Genomic DNA, 24,436 nt, shown 5'->3' on the forward strand with positions numbered 1-24,436 from the left:
ATCTAACATGCCCTATGTCTTATTTATGTGACTGTATTGTTTTCCCCCGGTAGAACATGAGCCTCCAAAAGGCAGGAATTTTTGCCTATTTCATCCCTTGCCGTACCCCCAGCATCTTAGAATAGTGCGTGGCAAATAGTAGATAATGGATATTATTCAAATAAATGTTTTCAAGAGTAAAGATTTGTTTGAACTAAGTTGTAGGACACAATAGAATAATCATGTCTGCACAGGTCAGCTCCTGGTAAAGATGCTCATTTAAAAATGTTGAGTCAGTTTACTACAAGTGTATACTTTTCTTGCCTATGCAGAAAATGTTCCTAGCAGTGACTTTTCTGTTGGAAAATGATCGACTTTGGGGGAACTCTTTGAGATGTAAAGGAAATTAACCAGGCGATCTAGATAATTGAACCTTGCAAACTGTCCTAGAAATGTTTACCCTTCTGCCAGATTGAAGCATGACTTTAGTGTTTGCATAACCACCTGTGTAATTACTCACATCAACATTCCAGCATGTATTTGGTGAGCTACACTCTGCAATTTTGCAATGAAAGTATTCGCACATGTTGGCTGCTACTGTGTAAATTGGTCTCCCTCATACGTTCTGTTAGCTTGTGTCACTGTTTTGATCTGGGGGGTATGGTCCAATGCTGTAGAGCATTTACTTTCTGGGTGAAAGGAGAATCCATGATGGAAGTAAATTATTGGTTTAAATTTTTCTTTGGGGGCTGTTTTTGTTAGTGCAAAGAATGGAAAAAGACGTAAGTATTGCTCTAGGGATACTTTATGTAGTATATGCTCTGGTTGAAAAAATAGTGTTGTCTATACAACAGCATTGTAGGGTAGGGTGGAATTGGAAGCTTCCGGGCTGGATGAAGGTCTGGTTTCCCTGGGACTGCTTGAGTGGTTTGGGAGCGAGGTTTGGAGGGTGGCAGCAGCTGAGGAGCAGGAAGGGGGTGTGCTGTAGCTGGAAAAGGCCTCCTAAGGAGAGCTAGTACCCCCTCTCCCACTGGTGCCTGCAGGACTTCCAGCTCTCTGTGGTGTGGCTGTGTGGGTGCTTGCTGTTACTTGGCCCTATATGAGTTAAGAATGCCTGGAGAAAACAGAAACACTAATTCGAAAAGACACATGCACCCCAACGTTCATAGCAGCATTACTGACAGTTGCCAAGATATGGAAGCAACTTAAGTGCCCATCAACAGATGAATGGTTAAAGAAGATGTAGTATATATACACAATGGAACATTACTCAGCCATAAAAAAGACTGAAATAATGCCATTTGCAGCAACATGGATGGACCTAGAGATTATCATACTAAGTGAAGTAAGTCAGATAGAGAAAGACAAATACTGTATGTTTTCACTTATATGTGAAATCTAAAAAACAAAACAGAAACAGACTCACCGGTACAAAACTAGTGGTTGCCAGAGGGGAGAAGTGTGGGGAGAGGGGCAAGATAGGGGAAGGGGATTAAGAGGTATAAAATAAATAAGTTACATGGATGTAATGTACAGCACAGGGAACATAGTCAATATTTTATAATAACTTTGTATGAAATATAATCTATAAAAATATTGAATTACTATGTTGCGCACCTGAAACTAATATAATACTGTGAGTCAACTATACTTTAATTAAAGAAGAAAAGTGCCGGGAGGTGAAAGCTTGGAGAGGGAAGAGTTAAGGGAGAATGTTAAGGCAGCAAGAAAGTAATTCATTTTTTTGAGACAGGCCCCACGTGTGAACACTTGGCTCCCAAACAACTCACACTTTCCTTCATTATCCACAGACACCCCCAAACCACCTTTCATGTACTGGATTCTGACTTATCTATGTCAGCTGAACGTTAAAGAAAATTCTGTGTACAGCTGTGAGGGAAGTGCAGCGAGTTCAGTCATTCAGTATGCTGAAAGCAGAGAATCCTGACGTTCATTCGAGCTGACTGGAACACCTTCTCTTTGTTAGTAAAGTTACTACTAAATTTAAATAACTAATAGAGGTCAGGCACCACTTAATTTCTGAGCCTAGTCAGCTAGCCATCCTTTTCCCAAGGGAAATAAGCTCAGTTGCGGTAACTTAAATCACACTTTTCCGATTTCTTGAAATCATTTCCATTACCCTGCCCTAGAAAAAGTAGGCGGCTGCAGAAAGAAGGTTGAGACAGAATTATAAAGCCATTTGCATTAAATGAGCTTACTACATCACTCTTTGAGCTCCTTGAGCAGACAGGTAACACCTCCTAATAAGCACCAGATGCATACAGATCAAAGTTTTTCCAATGAAACTGAAGGTGGGCAGTCAGTTTGGGGAGACAAAACAGACATGAGAATCTCACAGAACACCCAGTGCAAAATGACTTGGCATAACCAACAGCACAAGAACAATCTGATAATCTGTGAATCTTCCCACTGAAGTGTGTGAATTGGGCAGTCTTTACTCTTAAGCCCTCTCTCTGCCCGCCCTTCAGAAATGGCGCAAATGTCTAGATGTGGAATTAATGAGACTTCTGCATGTCTGCAACTTTACTTCACATGTATGTCATTGTCCCTTGTCCTAGGCTCATGTTTCTCCATCCAAATTTTGAATCAGCCAAAATGCTTGTATGGACCAATATTGTCATTTAGAATGGTACAGTTATTGATTTACAGTAAGGAATTATAATGAAGCGTTCTTTTAGGAGGGTTTTGGTTTTTTGCCATTTTAGCAAAAAATTTTTCATATGGTCCTATTTGCCAGTCATTTTGGCTGAGTTTTAAAAACCTTTACATGATTGGATTACACATTCTTTCTATCTTTGCTCTAATGGGTGAGTTCAACTAGTCAAGTTTATCTGAATTTTTAGGGGACTCTTAGGCTCAAATGACTAAGTCTGGTGTCCATACGGGGCCTTCGTTAAAGGCTGGATTGATCTGTCTTGGACCCTGTTCTAGGGAACTCTTCTTGTAAGTCCCAGATGGGAGAGCTCACTATAAGCCGGCTTTACCCGTAAGTCTGGCCCCGGGCGTAGATGCCATTAGAGCAACGCTTAAGTGTCTTGGGTTTTAGTTTTATTCTTAATCTGTGGATCATACTTGCAGTCTACCTAACAGTTGAATGTAACGCTGTATTTTGATTTTTTTTCCCAAGTTATTTCAGAAATTACCACAGCTGCTTCTCAGTTACTCAGATGCTTAAGACTCCTGTTTCCATGCTGCTCAGCTGCTGCGGTTTTATTAACACCACAGCTGTCTGGGTGTAGCTTCTACCCTCACCCCATCCCATCTGCCACCTCTCACTACTTCCTCACTTGCTACGCTTCAAGGTGGCAAATTCCCAAATAAGCTTCTGACTTCTCACCCTTACGGGCCTTAGGTTCATAGTAGCTTCTTTCACTGGGAGCACTTCCTTCAGGTGGGACCGTACCCTGGGGTACTGCTGCCTCTCCAGGGCCTGCTTTGTACGGTAAGTGTTGATTCTTCCCCTTCCTTGACTTGGAAACTTTTGCAAGGAAACTGAAAGGTGCTTTCAGATTAAGCAGCTGTGGCTCCCCCCGCCCCCCATCCACTTGTTTTTAAAGCTCAAAATCTTATTGGAAAATAGGAGGGTTGCAGTCAAGGTTTCATCCATCTCTGAAGGATGTCGCTTACCTTGGATACCCTTCTTCCTAAAGGTGTTTCCAGTCTTGGCCTGTTTCCATATGGGTAGCGTCCACAGGGGGCTGGTTTTCCTTGCCACCTCTTTTAAAGCTTATCAGACTGTCTCTCCAGTGCTCACCCAGCAAGCTGTATAGTAAGCAGAAAAACAAGCCCATTAAACTAAGAATCCAACGCTGAGTTTCTCTGTCCCCGCCAACCTCAGTAGAAAACAGTGACAAAGTATGTATGCAATATAATTACATGACGCATATAATTAAACACTTGAAACCAGCATGATAGGGGACCTTCTTAATGCTTTTCTAAGTATGGAATTTTCATTTCAGAACGGGGAGCTGGATGCCTGCGTTTTATTTAATCCCTCATCTCACTGGGAGTAGGAGGGAACAGGTAAAGGAGAGGAGAGTCTTCATTTTGACCACAGCGCCAAGGTTCCGTAAGAGTCATTTTGCTACCTGTAGAGTAGACTGGAACAGACCTACTCTCCTGTAACTGTGTTTATTTTTGAGGGTGTGTAGTCTGATGAGCTCAGTGGTCAGAGATAAAGCCACGCATCGCCTGGCTGTTCAAAAGAAGCGTGGAAAGTAATTGTAAACTGTTTGTGTGATATGCTTGCTCATAGGAGTGAAAAATAGGGATATTCGGTATTTTGTACCATCCCAATGGAGTCTTGTAGTCACTCTGTGTGGGATGGTAGAGCACTAGGAAATTTGTCTGCCTCAAAGCTCTCCCACTCTGTGGGCTGTTCTAAGTAAGAAGTGGAAAGACCAAAGCGTAGCTAGGGGTTGAACTAGAGTTTTGGTCTACGAAGCAAGTTTCATCGAGTACCTTCTGGGTGAGAGTTAGAGTATCATTTAAGGACATTGGCCTTGGAATCACAGACCCCAGTCAGAATCCTGGCTCAGCCACTTTCTAGCTGTGTGGCCTCCAGCAAATTTACCGTTTTTGTCTTAGCTTCCTCACCTATAAAACTGGAAAAGAGTGATAATGCCTACTCATAGGATTATTTTGAGAACTAAATAAGATGACGCACACAGAGCATTTAGCACGGGGCCTGACTCACTGAGGGCTGTTTGTGGTTAGTGTCACTGCTGACTTACGTATGGAAAAAATACATAACGCGAGCCCAGTGAGGGCATGAGACACATGTATACTTTTAGGAAAGAGAGAGGGACTACCAGCCTGCTGTGATGTGGATGGGAGAGACTTTATGGAGGGGCTGGGATTGGGGCCGCCGTGTTGTACAACTCCGGGAGCAACCTTCACGCTATCGTCTTTGTGAATGGGTCCCTCTGACTGCTACAGGTGCACTGGTTGGGATTTTGAATGGGACCATGAAGGATAGGTGGCATTTGGATGGATGGAAGAGGGGTGAGGGCGTGCTTGGTAGGAATAAACAGGGCTCTTTCAGGGGAAGGTGAGGCCTCCCAGCTGGCAGGAGAGCTGTGTGCACTGAGAACGAGTAGGCAGGCTTGGAGGCTCCAGGTGGTCCCGGGAATTTGCTGCTTTCCAGTTACAGAAAGCTGGGTGGAGTGAACCTTCTGGTGTAATGGATACAGGTCAGGGGGAAATGCGTGTGTTCTCTTCCCACTGTCTTCACTGAGAATCCCTTGTGTATGGCTAGGATTGCATATTCCCCAAAAGGCACTTTGCTGTGATAGCCTTTTAGTCTGGATAAGCCGACGTATCCAAACAAAACACTCGCTTATTTTCTCTACAATTAAAAAACTTTTTCTTTACCATTACTCAGACCTCTTTCTCTTAAATACCACATTTGCTCCATCTGTGAAGAGACGAAGGTGTTGTGCGCCTTGTCCCCTGCTTCAATTGGTACAGTCTTAAATTTCTTCTTAACTTCTCTATGCAGTTTTTCCTTTCCTCTTCTTACCTCTATGAAGTTTATTCTGCTCTCTATGGGCTCTCAAAGGCTTTAAGAAAACCATGGCATAAGTTAGGTGGCAAGAAAAAAATTTCCTTATCATTAGACTTCTGGTTTTTTTTCTTTCTTTTTTTTTTTTCGATGCATGTCTTTGGTAGATTTCAATTTTGAGGATATAATAAAACCATAATGGCCAGAAGTAAATAGTATATTCAATTAACTTGTAAATAACTTTAGCTCCGTAAACCTTCCAGCTATTTTAAACGACACAGTTTTATTGGATATTAAGTATTACATGATGCCGTAAAGCAGGGTCAGCAAACTTTTCCTATAGAGGGCCAGGTAGCAAATATTTTAGGCTTGCACGTCAGTTCTCTGTGGCACGTCCTCAGCCCTGCCTTTGTAGTATGAAAGCAGCTATGGACAACAGATAAATAGTTGCATATAGCTTTTTGCAATAAAACTTTATTTATAAAAACAGATAGCAGACTGCTTCAGAGAGTCAAATTTGGTCCACTAACCCTGCCCTAAAGGAAAGAGATTTTGTTGGATTGGAAAGGTAAGTGGCAAATTAAAAGTAGGCACATCACAACATTTTCAGATAATTAATTCCACCAAAAGCTTGAAAAAAATTTTCTCCTATTGTTTGGATTAAACTTCATGTTCAATAATGAGTTTGTGAATAAACCCCAAACATCTTTATCTATAGTTTTTTTTTTAATGTAGGACCTAAGGTTCAAAACAAGCCTCTCTTTATTAAGCAACCGTTTATTGTTTTCTTTGTACCAGACACCGTGTAGGTCATTGGAAGTTCACAAATAATTTAGGCACAGACCTTTCCTCTAGGGAGCCACAGTCTAGACAGTGCATCGTTGTTGCCAAATGAGGGCCCATGCCTTGGACCACATCAAATTTACTGCTCAGTGTACCAAGGAACCTGCATCGAAAAAGAGACTTTTTGGGGGGGACACTCATCTTTTCTTTCTCTGTTGTATATCCACTTGGGACTTCTGTGTTTTTGTTTCTCTTTATTTGCGTGTTATTAGAAGAGTCTGCTCAAAGAATTTACAAGAGGTGAAAGTATTTATTTTGGTACTTGGTTGCCAGCACTCTCAGTCTTGGTAATTCAAGAGGTTGTGTGTTTTCCTGCCCTTTGTGGTTTTAACTTGGTCACCTTACATCATTTTGTGAATTTTTGTCAGCTCTCCCCATCAAATTATAGACCAGCCCCACCAGATTGCAGAGGGTAATATGCTAATAGTATCGAAATACACAGGTGTAGAGAATTGTCCTGTGTCTAGTCACCTTTCCAGAGTGTTCTTTGGACCTGAGCCGTTCTGGCCTCTGCAGACTGGGTGGAGTTGTTGGGCAGTTCATGAAGGAGAAGGCTCTAAAGTCCAAGTGGGTGTGGAACGTGAGTTCTCCGACCCCAAGTGGTGTGGCCCATTGAGCACTGTGGGTTGGTGCAATTGGACAGGTATCCGTGATTCTGATAGCGGAGGGCCTTGGGAGCCAGGCTGAAATTTACATGTGATGGAATGGAGGACAGATAGAACGTTGTTCCCGAAGTAGGAGTATGGCATGAGGAGGTGATTCCCTTTCGAGGGATTGTTCCTTTTATCAACAAAATGCAAGGGAGTTGGAGAGAGAGGGAGCAGACTCGGCTTCAAGATGAGAAAGATCTGGGCTCAGGTGACTTTGGAAAAGGCTTTGGAAGAAAGAGGGCTTTCATTTCTTTTTACTTTACATAATTATAAAAAATATCCCAAAGATGTGCTTTAGTAGAGTTTATTGAGGTGAGAGGAAGCAGTTGGGGTTGAGGGAAGAACATTTAAAGAATAGAAATAAAAAGATACATTTTTACAAATACAGTTGGCAGAGTATGTCAGTGATGAAGACACAATGAGGGAGTGAATATAAAAATATGTAACTGGCCGCGGTTTATATATTCCTCTATAAAAAATACAGAGGAAAAGCCTTTTTTGTTTTGATGAAATAGTGGCTTGCTTTGAAGTAGAGGGAAATTCTACTTTGCCCTTTGCGGTCATGAAGGGTCAGCTGGTGGGAATAAGATGGGCTCAGATGGTGGTATTTGAGGGTGCCTAGGACTGTCTGTGTAAGGTTTTAAACATATGTAGATGTAGAAGAAAAGCATCACACCTATCTGAGGTATTTTAGAAATGGAAAACAAAAATAATATATTGCAAAGGCACAATTTCCACAAATATATAACAATTCATAGAGAAGAGTATGATCTGCTTCTGGTGACATTAATCGAGTCACTCTATACCAGGTGGGATGAAATCTAAATTTAAATCTATTGTTAGTATTTTGGCATTTTTTCCCCTTCAACGGGATAATCACTTTCTTAGTTTTTAGTGTCCCAATTACCTTGGAATTAAAGTCCTGAGATAGAAAACTATGAATTATAGATTCAAAAACTTACTATGGAAAATGTCTTGAGAACAAATTATTACCGGAAGTTTTAAGTATCTGCAAAAATAGAATAGCCTAATGAACCTCCCATCTATTTTCTGTTTTGAAGATACAGAAATTCAGAATAGTTGTTTTCAAGAAGTGAATGCCGATTGTCCCCTGTGTTCTATCTGGGGACAAAGGCTGAAGCGCAGGAGCATGACACGGTGGGACCTTCCCTAGCCCAGCTCAGATGCAGCAAAAACACTCTAGTTTTTTGTCTGTTTTTGCCAATGTTGATGCTCAGGTCCTCCTGTGACCAGCAGCACTTAGCATCTGTGCCAAAGGTGATGCCTCAATTGAGACACTAACCAAAACCTTCTGGCCAGCGTTCTGGTTCTAGCTAAAGCTAGACTAAATTCTGCAGTGCCAGCCCAGTCAGTGCACACCAGGTACTTGGGCTTCTGATAGCTGTCTCTTCTACAGGAGGGTGGGTTTGCACTGGTGTGCCTGTGGGGTGATGGTTAAGGCTGCACTGGGCCAGCCCCCACCCGCTCTGCGCTGAGTGGAAGCCGTGTGCCTGCATGGCACTGCAGGGGCATTGGCTTGTTTTTCCTTAGCACCGGCTGAAAATCATTTCTGTTTTTAGATTTGCTTTCAGAATGTTACCTCTGGAGCAGAGAATACACGGATGTGTAGCTATCGCTTAAGCTTCCTGTTCTTAGTTTTGCCCAAACCTCATTACCCTGAGAAATTAATTTTTGAAAGTCCCAACAGGCAGTGCCTTCCATGATGAGTATACATTCTGTAATCATTGCTAATAATGGGGAGTATTTTGTTATGTAATTCGTTTATGGTGGTTTTCGTTTCCTCCTGGCAAGTCTGAAATTATCAGCCTCAAAAGCATGGCTGCCTGGGATTTTTATGAATAGATGTAGTACTGTTTGATTTTTCCCATCCATTCATCCATCCAGGCCTCCAGTAAACATTTATTGATATCTACTGTGTTTTGAATACTTTGCTAGATGCTGGGGACACAGTGATTACTAAAATAATCTTCCCTTAAAGAGTTCATAGGCTAGGGGGGGCAGTTAGACACCAAAAGAGTTAGTAAGAGTGAGCTAAGTGCAGTGATAAAGATAGGTGCAGCCTTTCAGGAGAACACAGTCAGCTAAGGCATCTGGTGGACGGAAGGGAGGAGAGGACACCATGGGGAATTTCACTGTCGTTAAGGTGAAGAGTGGTGAGACTGTGGGCCGGAGATGTAACACCGTTGCCCTGTGACAGAGTCAGGTCTGTTCAGCTTGCTGATGAGGTGTGGGGAAGTCTGTGAAAGGGATACAAGTAGTGTAGCAACATAGATATATTTGTGTTCTGGAAAAGTCTCTCGTGTTTATGTGCAGTCTGGTTTTCAGGGGCCAGGGACTGGAAACTCAGGGAATGCTGAGGTGCCTCAACTATTCATTCATGCATTTCATTAAGTAAACCTTTCCTGAGCACCTGCTATGTGCCCTGCTCTGTTCTAGGCACATGGAATATTCGTTCACAGAGGAGAACCAAAAAGAGAAATAGTAGTAAGATTTTTTTGAAGTTATTAATACCAAATAAATCGCAGAGTTTGCTGTTCATGATCATGCCAAACTTTTGAATACACGCTTGTTTTATAAAGGAATAAGCTGATTTGGGATATTTTATCTTGGATTTGAGCCACTTCTGTGGTGCAAATTAGTAAAGTTTTATTAAATCAGCTCTTGAGGTTTCAAAGATTGATTATTCCAGTCTGTAGATTATTCTAGGCTGTAGACTCTCATTTTTCTGTTCATTAGCACCTCTACCAGAGACTGGGGAGGAGGGAGGAGAGTGAAACTTCTGTTTGACTTGCTACTTGTTAGCAGATTTGGTAAAGAAAGTGATGAGATTAATATTTCATATAAAAAATTGGATTGCAATTTGTCTATGGTCTTGTTGTAGTCTGTAGTCCTTACTCTCTCTGAAGCCTGGGTAACTCCATGTCTGGATGTATCTGGTGGGTGTGTGTCTCACACACTGAGGGGTCAGATTAACCTTGGAAATTTGATGTGAGCAAATAGCCCAGGAATTAATATACTTTATTATTTTACCTATCACATTAATCGTTTGCAGTGTGAAATAAGTTACCCTGGTCTGATATAAGACATGGAATTTATTTTGCTATTCCTCTGATCTTTATTTTTACTTGCACTTTGCTGGTATAGTTTAGGAGTAGGAATTTTAAAATAAAAACAAATGACAATTCCCTGAGGCTTTGGAGAGGTAATAGTACCTACCTCCTAGGGTCAAGGTGAGGATCGTATGAATTAATATAATCAATGCCTAAGGTCCAGCACTTGGTAAATATTATATAAATATTGGCCATTATTACGGATCTATATACTTTTGAAAATCAGTCGAACTTTGTGTGAAATTAATAAGCAACAGGTGAGAATCAGGACAATACTAGATGATACAATATCTAGATAATATATGACAATACGGCATATGGGACTAGAAAATATAAAATTATATCACCTTTTACTTCACTAACAAGGGCAGACTAGACGTTTTAAAATACTTAGGTTCAAAGAAAGTTAAAAGTGTTTATACATGTAGACTTACGTTTGAAAAATTCTTACTACGAACTGAGGAACAGGTAAATATAGCATTCCGGCTGTGACTTTTCTTCAACAGTCCCCAAAATAATAACTCTGAAGAACGCATGCAGAAACATCAAAGTCTGTGACTAAATATTAGATAGCTCAGTTTATCAGGCACTGTGCTCACCAGCCCTATTTCAAGACAAATGAAACATTAATGTAAATTGTTCTGAATTTTCTAAGAGGTCTACTCTTCCTTAAATAGAGGACGTACAGACTCTTAAATAGCGATATATATTCTGCAGTTCAGCGGCTTTTCAAGCTACGATTTTTATAACCATCTTTTGGATTTGAAGATGCAGAATCTGGAATTTCTACTTTTGTTCAATTCAGCAAGCCTTTCTCTAGATGCAACTGGCAAAGATGTTGAGCACAACGAGAGGGAGGGACGGAAACTAAAGCGACTTGTTTCTTGGCTGCAGTGACCTCTAAGCAAAATGAACCAGCTATACACATGGGTGGTGATGACTTTATAATTACAATTAGAATAGTTTTAGTACAAGAATGAGGCCTTGGAGGGAAAAATGTAAACATGTAGGCATTGTATGAACTGGAGAATAATCACCAGTCGTGACTATGGACCCCTTTTCCAGTGGGTAATGACTTCTTGGACTCTGGCTATGAGTTGACAAATGGATTCTGTCATTTTGGATATCTTTTGGAAAAATGAAAAGGAAACAGGGGAAGCATATTCATAAGGAGAAAAAAAGAAGGGACCTTGAGCGGGTGGGCAAGTGGGAGCAAATGTCTCAAGTGCATGGAGCCTCCAGACCTTGTGAATCACGTTGTGATTGCAGCATCACACCTGTCATGTGTCTGCGAGTGTTTGGAAATAGTCTTGATATCCACGAGCTGATAAATGCTACGCTTGGCGTTGTTCTCGAAAACTCCAGGAGAGTTAAGGCCGGAGAGTATTGAAAGGCCAGTGTTCCTTATGGTGATATCTGTCCTAGTTGAAAGAGCTGAAGTTCTGTGATAGGAATGACGCTTCCTGTTTTATTATTCCTGCAGCTTTCCAAGGTATTGAGTCAGACAATGGCATTATTATTTTTTCATCTTTCAATATGGATTTCTCCATTTATTTACGAGATAGGCTTTACCTAGAACGTAGGAACAACTAGCTGAAGGGGAATTCAGCTTTCATTCCTTTTTGCTGGGGATTTCCTCCATCACGGCCGGGGAAACCCACACACACTTGTTTGCAAATTCAGCATTCATCAGGCATTTCCAAGTGCCTGGAACTGTACCATGCACTGTGCTTCTCTCACCTCTGGATACCCTCCCTACTGAAAATGTGCTGATCTAATTCAGAAGATAAGAGGAGGACTTGCATGCCTTATGTGGAGTCTGCTGTGGACTAAATGTTTGTGTTCCCCCAAATTCATCTGTTGAAGCCCTAATCCCAATGTGATGTTATTTGGAGGCAGAGCCTTTGAGAAGTAATTAGGTAATGAGGGTGGAGCCCTCATGATGGAATTAGTGTTCTTACAAGAAGAGACCAGAAAGCTAGCTCTTTCTCTCTCTGCCATGAGTGGATACAGCAAGAAGGCATCTATTGGCAACCAGGAGGAGGGCTCTTATCAGGAACGAAATTGACTGGTACCTTTAGCCCGGACCTCTCAGCCCTCTGGAACTGTGAGAAGTAAACATTGTTGTTTAAGCCACTCAGTCTAAGGGTATTCGTTATACCAGTCCAAGCAGACTAAGACAGGGTCTGTGGGCAACTTTAAAGGAATCTGTCCTTCAGCCTTTCATTAAATGTTAAAAAATTATGGTACTGTCCTTTATATATACTTTTTATAACCTCAAGTTATTTTTAAGTCAAGTATTTAAAAACTGTTAGCTGATTAAGTCAGATTGGAGGTAGTTGATCACTTTTCTTTAAAGTCTAAAATGGAATAATTGCTGGAGCTGAATATCAGTGTTTTTTATTCTAGACGCTCTGAAACATGAATACTCATGCTGGAAATTCTTGAGTCAGCATGTGAAAAGAAAAAGGCAGTGTCTGCCCAGCGATCAGAGCCAGCTAAGCAGGCAGGGAAAGGCAGGCTAATGCTGGTATGGGCACAGCAATGGAGCTTTCATCTGCCTTGTTCTCTGGATATAGGACTCATGATAATTACGAGCAGTATGCATTATCAGCAGAATGCAGTTCAGGAATTAAGAATCAGCAAGCTGACATCTGGGTTTTCTGCGTAGAATTTCCTCTGTGAGACTAGCCAGTGGTGGTGCATTAGATGCTAGGAAGCCATCCACTCAGTTGTTAAACAGATGATTGACTTGTGATTTGTAAGATTTTTTTTCTGGTGGCCATTGCCTAGTTAAAAACAAAGACTTTAAAATATTGCAAGAATAGAGTACTGCAATAATAATAATATAATAATAATAATAAAATATCCTAGATATGCTGTGAACTTTTTCCTAAAAATAGCCCCTGTGATTAGGCTCCCTGCCCTTTCACATTTGTTGTTTTGAGGTCTCATTTTCCAGTGCTGTAATGATTGATATTACTAATATATGTTAGTAGATTTGTCTCCAGGTTTCTCCTAAAGCTCTGGAATATGCCTGTTATTATCCGGCAACTTTTTAAAAGGGAGTTTTTCTAGATTCTTTACGTTTCTTAAACAACCAAGATGACTCTTTAAAAAGTCATAATTTTTGGCTTTTATGACTTCGTATGTTTTCAAACATGTGAAAGAGCTTTTAGGGTTGGTTGCACAATTTGATCTGAAATAAATAAATAAAACTAAAATAAATCCGATGGTGTACTTCATAAGAGATGTTTAGCTAATTTAGAGGTAGCTTTTGGTACTCTGCAGGGAACCTTATATTTCAATGATGGGTGCTACTTATTCACTATTATTCACAAATATTTCACTGATGTCTTCATATTAGGGTAGGTGGCTGGTGGTATTACTGGCTGGTGGTATTTCCCACCAACAGGGCATTGCACTTCACAGGTGATCTTTTCCGGAGAACTTTGATAATTACACTGCCGTACTTGAATGTGGAACCCAACTCTGGACATTAAAGGATAAAGGGCTACTGGGCTGTCTATCCCAGGATATTGGACAGATGATCACTGGAGAGGCAGTAGCTGGCAGGAGCCCTAATAATCTTCTGTGTTTGGGCCTCAAGAATTTCATCTCTCTTCCTTCTCACACAGCTGCCTCTATGGTATTGAGATCGTACTCAGGATGATGGGTTGAATGAAGTTGGTCCTTCAGAAGTGTTCAGGAATCATTAGAGCTTGACTGTTCAATACAATAGCCACTAGCCACATGTGCCTGTTTAGATATAATAAATTAATTACGAGATATAATTATGTTATATTTACATTAAAATCTCCTCTGTTGCACTAGCTGCACTGCAAAGGCTCCAAAAGGAACACGTGGCTAGTGGCTACCATATTGAATTGCATTCCAAGTTCTTTTGGACACCGACATCTATGGAGATGCAGTGGCACGCCCCAGGTCACGTAGCTAGTGAGTGCAGAATCAGGAGTTTGCGCTAGTTTAGCAATTAAAAAATGTATATGTCATGCAGCTCTTCAGTTTTGGACATCATAATTTGAGTTAAAACGTTTGTCCCTGGAGTATTACATCCTTCTTCCAAAGTCTGTGAGAGAGACTCAATAATAGAATTAGAGATTAGTTCTTACTACATAATTCTAGTTTTATAAATATTTGTGATTCACCTTAGGCTGTGTGTACACGCGCTTGCATGTGTGTACAGTGGTAGTTTGCCACATGTGCTATATATTGCTAACCCTGGTCTATATGATGCCCATCACATAGAGGACATGGGGATCTAGAATCACAGGGTATTGGAGTTGGACAGGACTTTTGAAGGTATCTAGTTTAACCTTGCACGTACTCTTTTTTTTTTTTTTTTTTTTTGCGGTACGCGGGCCTCTCACTGTCGTGGCCTCTCCCGTTGTGGAGCACAGGCTCCGGACGCGCAGGCTCAGCGGCCATGGCTCACGGGCCCAGCCGCTCCGCGGCATGTGGGATCTTCCCAGACCGGGCACGAACCCGTGTCCCCTGCATTGGCAGGCGGACTCTCAACCACTGCGCCACCAGGGAAGCCCAAGAATTTTTATACATCAAGAACAAAAGCATCCTTTGTGTTAAATGCTTAGCACTACTGGAAATTTAGAAACTTCCTGCTCCAGGCTCATTGGCTTCTTTGGGTGGGGTAAGGCTTTTTAAAATTACAGTTAAAAAAAAAAAAAAAAAAAGAGAAGCTAAAATAAAGTATTTTCAGTTGACCCTCTTTGGGGCCACTCCTTGATCAGTACCTGTGAATAAGATTGTTAACTGAAGAATGCCTCTTCTAATCGGAAATGAGATAATATGCAGTTTTGTTTTCATTTTTCCTGTTAAAGGATTTAAAAAGGCGTTTTCATTTACATATAAGTAAAAATCTGAGAACCTTTTCAGTAATCACTCATATATTGTTATTTACTTTTTTGAATCAGTGAGCTGCCGGAGCATTGCAAGGCATCCTTATTAGCATTCCTCTAAAGGTGCTCTTATAGATGATAATTTTATATAGAGGATGGAGGAAATAAGAAAATTGCATTTGTCATCCTGTTGAGGTGAGACACTTGCCAGGGGAAGATAGTTTCTAGCAGGGTGATGAAGCCTGTTGTTCATGCTGTGGTGTTGACTATTCTTCTGGGTGGCTACCTTGACCGTGGGGGTCCTTGTGATTTCCACATGACACATTCTAAATACGATTCCGTGCCTCGCCCTCCTCCCAGAGTCTTTCCTGCTCTGTGGTGATTTCTTGACTGGTGGGTAACACTCAAGCCCTTCTTTATCCCCTTCAGGGCATGCAGACTCCCGGTGAAAAAGCCAAGCAGATTTATTTTGACAGCACTTCGTGGAGGGCTTTCCCCATTTCTTTCCAGGAAAAATTAAAATTGCTCTGCCTTTTAAAAAAAATTTTTTCTTTAAGGACTATTTCATAAAAGCCACAGCATTATAAACAACTTAATAGCAGTATTGTAAAGTTGTTTTGAAAAGTCCTCACTTGGTCACAGAACTGAAAGAAAGAACTCTTCAGGACCCATTGCCCACATCCTTGCTTCCTAAAGCCCTGGGAGCAAAAGCATCCCAGGAAAATCAGTAAATATCATACCTTAGTCTTTAGGTGGTTTCACTAACTCACAGTAACAAAGTCTGTTTTTTGTTTCGATAGGAAGTTAAAGGAAGTTCTTCCTTAACCTAAATGTAGAGAACGATAGGGCCACAGGGTCCCTTAGAAGTGGTCTTGGTCATACTCTGCAGAGATGAGAAAATGAGTGCATCAAGGGTAGGGGGCTCACCCAACGTGGAATAGCTCGTTAGTGATTGCTGGTCCGGTGCTTTCTTCACTCCATGGAGCCATTTTCGTTAAGGTCTCTTGTCCCAGGCTGATTAACAATTTTCATGTAGGTAGCCAGTTGATGAAAGAGGCTGGTGAGAGGCTTCATCGAAGAGGTTGTCATTCAGCAAACGCGCTTGGGGGAGTGAGTTACCAAGATATAAAGATGATTGAAGCCTGGTCCTGCCCTCAAGGAGCAGATAGTCCAGAAAAGTGTTTGAAGGCGTTTACAGTTTTAAAGTTCTTTCTAGCCCAGTGATTCTAGCTTCTTTTTCCAAAAAAAATTTGTGTTATTTTCATATCGCCACAAAAACAAATGCCTGGTGATTAAACTGTCATAAAAAGTGAGATACCAAGTTGTAGTGTACAGTGTCTGAGGTGGGGAATGCAGGCCGATTGGCCCAAGTTCACATCAAGAGAGCATCGTCAAGTAGATGGTCGGAATAGAAATCTGGATGGTTTGGGGAAATGGCAGCAAATAGACCTTGGGGAACAAGCACTCAACAGGAATGGGGGCAATTGTGAATGTGGGCCGGGATACTGATGAGTCTAAAAAGGCAGAGGGTAAGTGATGAAAGTTGCAGCTACAGGCACCAACCAAAGAAAGGTTTTTTTTTTTTTTTTTTTTTTTTTGGCTGCGTCACACAGCATGCACAGATCTTAGTTCCCCAGCCAGGGATCGAACCTGTGTCCCCTGCAGTGGAAGGGCAGAGACCCTACCACTGGACCACCAGGGAATTCCCAGAAAGGGTCTTTTTTATGTGCACTTTAGTGGTTCCCGTGGAGGGACCATTTTTGGACACACTTGCTTTCTGTCAAGTGCACAGCACGGTATTCACTGGAGAAGTGCTGCTTAATCTGGTAAAGGATGGTTTGTTGTCTGGCTTATCTCTAGTAAGTTGGCCGTCATCTCTTTCCCCCCTAATGTATTCCTAGGCCTTCCCTTACTCGGTATAGTTTTCCTGGAGAATCCATGGAATTTGAAATCTTATTTTAGGCACTTCAAATTAGGCAGATATACTCTTTGCATATGTACAGATTTGAAATAAATTTAGGTTTATTTCCTTTTATTTACATAGCTATGTGGGGTGTGTGTGGGGGACATGTACACACCTTTTCCTGGATTATCATTTAATATTGATGCTGTCATTCGGCGCAAATTCGGGTGTTTTAAGAGTATTGGGAGGAAAAGGATTCGTCTCCTAAGCAATCAGAAAAGGGGTCACATCTCTGAATATTTACTGCAAAAGAGGCATGGCTGGAGGAAGAACTGTTTACAAATTAATGAATGAGACAATTATAATGTTTTTCCGATGTGGATGGAGCTTTGCATCTCTAATAGTGAGATCCAGTGATATTCGTGACTAGGATCTGTTCCTCCAAGAGCTTTCAACTAGGGATAATTCATCTGTTTGCGCTCAGAAATCACAACCACGACACGCCTCTTTAACGACTCAGAGGCAACGGAACGCACAAATAGAGAAATTAGCACGTATATGAAAATAATGCATATTCCCCCCCTCCTCCAGAGGTCTCCCTACATAGGAGTGTCAGTAGCGTCCTCCGTTTGAGTTAATCCTTTGCTTAATGTGAAGTGCTTAGGCTGAGGGACCAGTGCATCTTTTAATTACCAACCAGCCTGTTATTTAGTGGGAAGAGGCTGGTTTTTGGAAGCTTGACATTACTGAGGCTCATTTATGTGATAGCCACATGCAGAGGACACAGGCTTGCTGTCTTCAGGTCAGGAGAGGGGAGACTTAGATTGGGCAGCTGCCTCCCTTCTACCAGACACTATGCTGAATGAAGTGTGACGTGGACAAGCTCTTTGAGGTGCGTAGAAATTGTTGCCTGACACGAGAAGACGCTGAGGTGAGGAGTAAATGAGGTGACTCACGGTTCAAGCACCACAGCTTGGTTTAAGGTGGTGATGACAAGCACTGACAGTGAGAGGCTCACCCCACAGGGGGAGCTGCTGGGAACACGGGTGTAGGAACTGATGGATGTGGGTTCAAATTCTGACTCCTTTCAGTGTCCTTGGGGCAAGTTAAATTAAACCTCTCTGTGTCTAGGTTTCCTCATCTATAACACGAGGATTATGGTACCTTCTGTACAGAGTTAAATGCAATGAGGGAAGTGCCTCCCCATTCCTGGCTTACAGCAGACTTCAAAAATATCTTCCTTCCTTGCTTCCTCCTCCCAGGCAGTTCTTAAGAGGAAGAGTAGTTGTGAACTAGCATATCTTTTGATAAGTATCTGAAAGATACTATATGAGTGGTCCAGAGTGGAAGGCCAGTGTTTGCATCTAGATAAAGCCTGGGTTCCCTGCTTGTGCAGGTATAATACAGACGGCAGGGGCTGCCCAGCTGCTGGGGCTGTCGTTCCAAATACATCTGCTAATGAAGGATTCTGGACTTCCTGTCTTCACGCTCTGCCCAAATGTGGCTGTAAACCTGCCCATGTGCTAGAGAAGATTCCTCGACGGCCATGGTCCCTTTGACCAGGGATGCTTATAGGAGACCTGAATGGCCACCTTCTATTGGGGATGGGTGTGTATTTGGTGACTGGGTGTGAGTCAGGTTTCTGAAAATGGTTGCAAATTGGCAAGTTTTGTAAAAATGTCAGAGGTATCGAAACCAGATATCAAACCAGCCCTTGAACGTTCAGAAAATATAAGAGGCTGGCTTCTAATGAGTGGAAAACAAAAGTTTCTGCTAACTTATTAAATTGGAAAATAACACTAATGAATGTGTAGGCATGGTTTGGATGGAACCTGCTCTGTGTATGTCCTTTATGTAATCATTAGAGAACTTGTAAACCAAATTATGCCTGGGGGAAATTTTAAATCCAATTTCAGTCAACTTATTGGTATGTTAGGGGAATTAAAAAAATGGTTTAGCTTGGCCTTTCAGAGAGCTATTATACTGTTTGAACCATGACTACTATTGTTATTATCATTAGACAGCTAATATTTATTGAATTGTTATTGTTGGCTGGGCCCTGTGCTGGAAAGCTTTTACATCCTCGCATCTAATCTTCACAACACTCGTAGAAAGTGGATACTGTATTGTGTCCATGGACAGCTGAGGATGTGAGGTATAGGGAGATTAGATAATTTGCCTAAAACCACTGGTAAGCGGTAGAGCTGGCTCAGGCATATCCGTCTTGAGAAGCTCTGTAGCATCATCTAGAATTATGTCTGTGGGAATTGTGTGACATGCAGAATTCATGCCATATGTCTGTGCAGCTTCCATTTCTGTTCTATTCCTCTCTGTCTTCAGTTCTTCACCTTAACATCTACATGTAAATCATGGTAATTTAGCAAAATCTATGGTGAACCCACTTAGCATTTTCACTGAAAAAACCTAAAGACTGTAAGGTGAAGTCTCTGGAACTTGGTTCTTCCGGTGCCCATTCTGATTGCATTAGCTTCTCTCTGTGTTAGACCAACACGCATCTTCCTGGAAGCTTTTCCTTCCTGCATATCTTTGGAAGAATTGGAATCAGTTTTCCTGCCATGAAGGTGTCTCAGGGTATCAAAATGACATTTTAAGTATAACGATGGAATTTTGACTCATCGCCCTTTTTTCTAAAATGCTTTATGCAGATTATATCCCTGCCCCTGGCTGTACTTAAATGGTATTGGCCAAAGTTTTTTTCAGGATTAAGATGGGGAACTTTTTGGACTCATATCTTGGAGGTCCTTTAAAAACTTATAATTTGGGGAATGAAAAGAATCGCTTACGAAGGAAATGTGTTTTTTCCTAACAGTGGCTATCAAAGTGATAAGCCGAGTGATGCCACACAGCTGGCAACCTTCTGGGCAGGAAACCTGTAGCAGAGCAGAATCGGCCTTACTCTGCTTTAGTATTTAAAACACCATCACCACCAGCGTGTTCATTGTCGTGGGAAACGCATCTGAAGCCACTGCCCGTATACAGCATTTTGCCTTATCGCTACGGTGGGGCAGGGGTGGGTGGGATGTCTGAGTATCTGCTCACTGAAAGGAAGCAACAGTTTGGACTTGACCAGGCTGCGTTTTGAAAGACCAGGCCAACCAAGCCGTCCTGAGGAGGCCCTTCCAGATTCCAAGAAGCATAAATTCCAAGATTTATGATATAGATAGTTCTAATTTTATGCATTTCCTAGGTATTGAATAGTACTTTTGGCTCTGTTTATAATGTATTTAGTATACTTATGCTTATTTCATAGGAACTAACATGCTCTCGAACAATTTTGAATTATTTTAATGGTTTGTATTTGCTTTATCTTTGCTTTTAGAACACCGTTGTGTCTCAGTTCAGATTTAAGAATGTTGTTCAGGGATGCAGTCACCAATTTTAATATCCTTCCTGTGGGGGAAATTATATGTTACACATACAAACTGTATATATATATATAATTATGTTACATGTTATTGGTTTGTGATATACAGGTTATATGTTATGTTATATGTATAATATAACATATATAACATTGATTATCCTCTAACCTATAGTTTCTAGAAACATACTGGAGTTACAAAATAAGGATAGTCTTTTAACTGTTCTTCTTTTAACTATTTATGGGAGACACTGCACCATATCAGTTATACGTAACATAGGAATGCAGCCTCGCTTGTTTGTAAAATGAATAACGTTTTGTTCTTTTGTAAGCATCACAGTGTTCCTGGGATTTAGTATCCTCATTCTCAAAATGAAGGAATTTAACTGACAACTTCTGAGGTCAGCTCTAAACTGATTGAATTGCCCTGTTAATCTCTTGGGTCATGCAATTTAGTGATATAACTGGGGTTAGCCTGAGTGTTTCAAAAGCATGATTAATGAAAGCTCATTCTCCAGCTGTCGGGTTAGGAGATTATTCAGGAACGTTGCCCTGTCATTTGAACCTGGGTTGCTGATGAATAAGCCAGCATCGTTATCCGGAGACCACCTCATTAATCGAGCCACAGCCTGACCGCTGCATCTTCTTCACCATCTAGTTGTGGAGCCAGCATCTTGCATCAGGTGCACTGTTCGGACCCGCGGAAGGTCTGACACCAACCCTGTTCATCCAGACAGCATTTTCTAGACCCATGTCTCAGCTCACTTGAATTCGGTAACCAAGGATTTACATGTAGTTTTTTTTCCCCCCTCATTTTCAACTGATTTCCCTTTTTATATCTTCCTAATTTCTGCTCTTTTCCAACAAAACTATGGATGTACACTGTATAACGGCCTGCCTTTAATCTTCTGCTGTGATTTTCTCAACTGAAAAATGGCGATACTAACTTCAGCCCTTCGTTTTGGGAAGAAAAATGAGATAACTGATGCCACAAAGTGCTTTGAATTTAGAGCAGGAGGGAAGTTCAATTAAAATAAGAATCTTCTATCTTTATTTTTATGTGACATTTAAAATGTTAGCATTGAATACGCATCAGGGAGGGAAATCTCATTTTGAATGTCATTGATAGAATGATGGCCGAGAAGATATTAGAGTTGCATTGCAGAAACTAAGAAAATGTGTTTAAAAATGATTAGAACCAAGCCATCTACTGTTTCCTTTCAAATAGGAGAATTAGATGGTGACTGTAGGGTATAACAGAAAATAAGAATGCGTACTTCAAGATTTTACACATCTATTTCGTATATATCCTTTTAACTCAATTTCAAGGAAATAGTGTTATGTTTAGTTCAGGAATGTTCCTCTGTGTGGTGAGCTGTGTGGTTCAATCTGGTGGCAACTAGCCACAGGTAGCTATTTTAATTAAAATTATAATCAGATGAAATTAAAATTTTAGTTAGCCCCATTAGTCCCATTTTAAGTGCTTAGCAGCCACATGTGGCTAGTGGCTACAGTATTGGAGAGTCCAGATATAGAACATTTCCAGAAGGTTCTGTGAGACAGTACTACTCTAGAGGAACTGGAAAAAGGCAAAAGAAAATTCCCTTCCTCTTCCTCCCTCCGGTTGCTTTTTAGAATTCAGATAGAATCTCTGGCCTTATATTATTAAATTTTAAATGTACATTTGAAATGGTTAAGGGAAGCAAAAGGCGTTTGGGCAGAGAAGAACCACTTACTTCCAAACATCATTTGTTTCCCTACTGAGAACAAACATGCTTTTCAGAGCAACACTTGGAAAATCTTGGAACCAGTTCTTTGCTCTCACGTTGCACTTCTTCCATAATTATTTTCTTACTTAAGTAACGTTACCCAGACCAATACAGTAGTCACTTAATCATGTACCATCTTCAGCTGTTACATGATTATTTCACGGGTATAAACCAAACTGTTGCCTTTAGCAAAATAACTAATATATTCCAAATCCACTCGGTTCACAAATCCATTCGGGCTCTGTCATCAAAGGATATCCACTTCTCCCCACTCCCACTGACCACTCTGGTCCCAGCCACCACCCTCTCTCTCGCAAGTTATCGCAGTTGCCTCCTGACTGGTTCCCCGCGTCTGTTCTTTTGCCCTCTCACCCACTTTCCAGTCTGTTCTCAACATGGCAGTCAGAGAGATCATTTTAAATGTCAGGTCACATGACTCGTGCTCAAAATCCTCCAGTGGCTTCCCCTTTTATTCCAAGTAAAAGTGAAAGTGTGGACAGTGGATTGTAGCGCCTCACGGGTCTCACAGCCCTGTCTGACCTCACCGGTTCTCATTCCCCTCAAGCCACAGTGAGCTCTTCTTTCTCCTCCAAGTACCACAGGCATAGTCTTGCCTCAGGAATATGCTGTGTTTGCCTTTGCCACTTCCTCTGCCTGGACCACTCTTATCCAAGATGTCCACATGGCTGATTCCTTCACTTGTTTTAGATGTTTTTCAACATCACTTCATAATGAGGTCTCACCAAACTATTTAAAAATGCCACCTACCGGGCTTCCCTGGTGGCGCAGTGGTTGAGAGTCCGCCTGCTGATGCGGGGGACACGGGTTCGTGCCCCAGTCCGGGAAGATCCCACATGCCGCGGAGCGGCTGGGCCCGTGAGCCATGGCCTCTGAGCCTGCGCGTCTGGAGCCTGTGCTCCGCGGTGGGAGAGGCCACAGCAGTGAGAGACCCGCGTACCGCAAAAAAAAAAATAAAAAAATAAAAATAAAAATAAAAAAAATGCCACCTACCCACCACCCCCTCTCCAGTGCCCACACAGCACTCACTCTTCCGTTTTCCTGCTAGCTTTTTCTCCATAACATTTGTCACCATCTGACATACCTTATTTTTACTTATTTATTTGTGTGTAGTCTGTCTCCTCCTGGTAGACTATAAGCTGCTTGAAGGCAGGGCTTTATGTCTTTTTATCCTTAATGTCTACAAGGCAGACGACCATAATCTAATGAATGAATGAATGACTTACATATTTAATGACAATTATAAATAGTACAAAAAAGAATAAGATAGGTGCATTTAAAAGAGAATTCTACTTTTTTGGAACCAGAGAGTGCTAATTTAATGAAATTCATTTTAGCAAGAGATAGAGAAACACAAAGACACACCTTCCGGCATAATCCTGCCTCTACCCTGTTCCCCTCTGAGATGACTCTGGGTTCAGCCTCCACTTTTTGCGGGCTCTGCCAGAGGCCTCTGTTGTTCTCCCTCCTAGTCTTGAGGGGCCACAGAGAGGAGAGTTTGGACCAGGGCTCCAGGGCTTCTATGTGGACAACTTGGAAAAGAAAAAGAACTTGGGGCTCCAGTCTGGGCTGATCCTTGGGCAGACCAGCCAGTCCTTTGCGGACATTCAAAGAAGGCAGAAGAGGGATCCTCCTGGTGTTGGAGCTGGGCTGCACGGGTATGTGTGTCTGAGGAAGCAGGGGCCATGGGGGAAGGGGCCAGCCAGAGTGTGCTGCCTTGCGAGGGGAGGTGATGAGCTATAGAAATAGAAATCTAGAAACAGAGAGACAGAGAGTTCTTGGCCCGCGCCGGGAAGTGGTTGATACCAGACTGGGGTACCCGGCCTGTTTCTGGCATAGCTGGGGAGAGGGGAAAGCTTGGGAGTGGTCGGGAGCAAAAAAATAAAGGGGTCACTTACAGTTTGCTGGTTCCTACGGAGGCAGGGAGGAGGAGGCATAGCCACACGGAGAGCCAGTTGCTAATTTCTACATTAAAGGGCGTAGCAACAGCAGTGTTTGCGCTTGAGGGATGTCAGCTTTTCACTTCCTCCCATTGTGCAAAGGCTGGGTTTGGCTTAGAAAGCTCTGCCCCAAGTTTCACTTTATCTGGCAACTTTGAGCCATTGGGCACAACGTTCAGGTGGGGTTCTTTGAACAGATGAGTGATGTTTCTGTGTTCCCAGAGCAAAACACTTCTCCACATAGCAAATCTCATTTATCTGAAGTTTCAAGGAAGAAAAACATGCTCTATTTACAAAACTAGGTTTCCTCTCTTTGGCATGTCCTTTCATTATGCCTGCATTTTAAAGATAAGTTTCCTTCTGTTTAAATGGTCTATTAATTGTCAGTTAAAATAACATGTGATTTTTTTCCCTTATATT

The 24,436-nt window shown here is 41.7% G+C and overlaps 1 protein-coding gene across 7 annotated transcripts in view; it reads left to right on the forward strand.

Moving 5' to 3' along the window:
• CARMIL1 (capping protein regulator and myosin 1 linker 1) overlaps positions 1-24,436 on the forward strand; it is a 435,866-nt gene that overhangs the window by 195,033 nt on the left and 216,397 nt on the right. The window lies entirely within an intron of this gene.

The sequence above is a fragment of the Monodon monoceros genome, unplaced genomic scaffold, assembly GCF_005190385.1.
Source record: "Monodon monoceros isolate NGI ecotype Baffin Bay Population unplaced genomic scaffold, NGI_Narwhal_1 Super_Scaffold_3, whole genome shotgun sequence".
Classification (NCBI taxonomy): Eukaryota; Metazoa; Chordata; class Mammalia; order Artiodactyla; family Monodontidae; genus Monodon; species Monodon monoceros.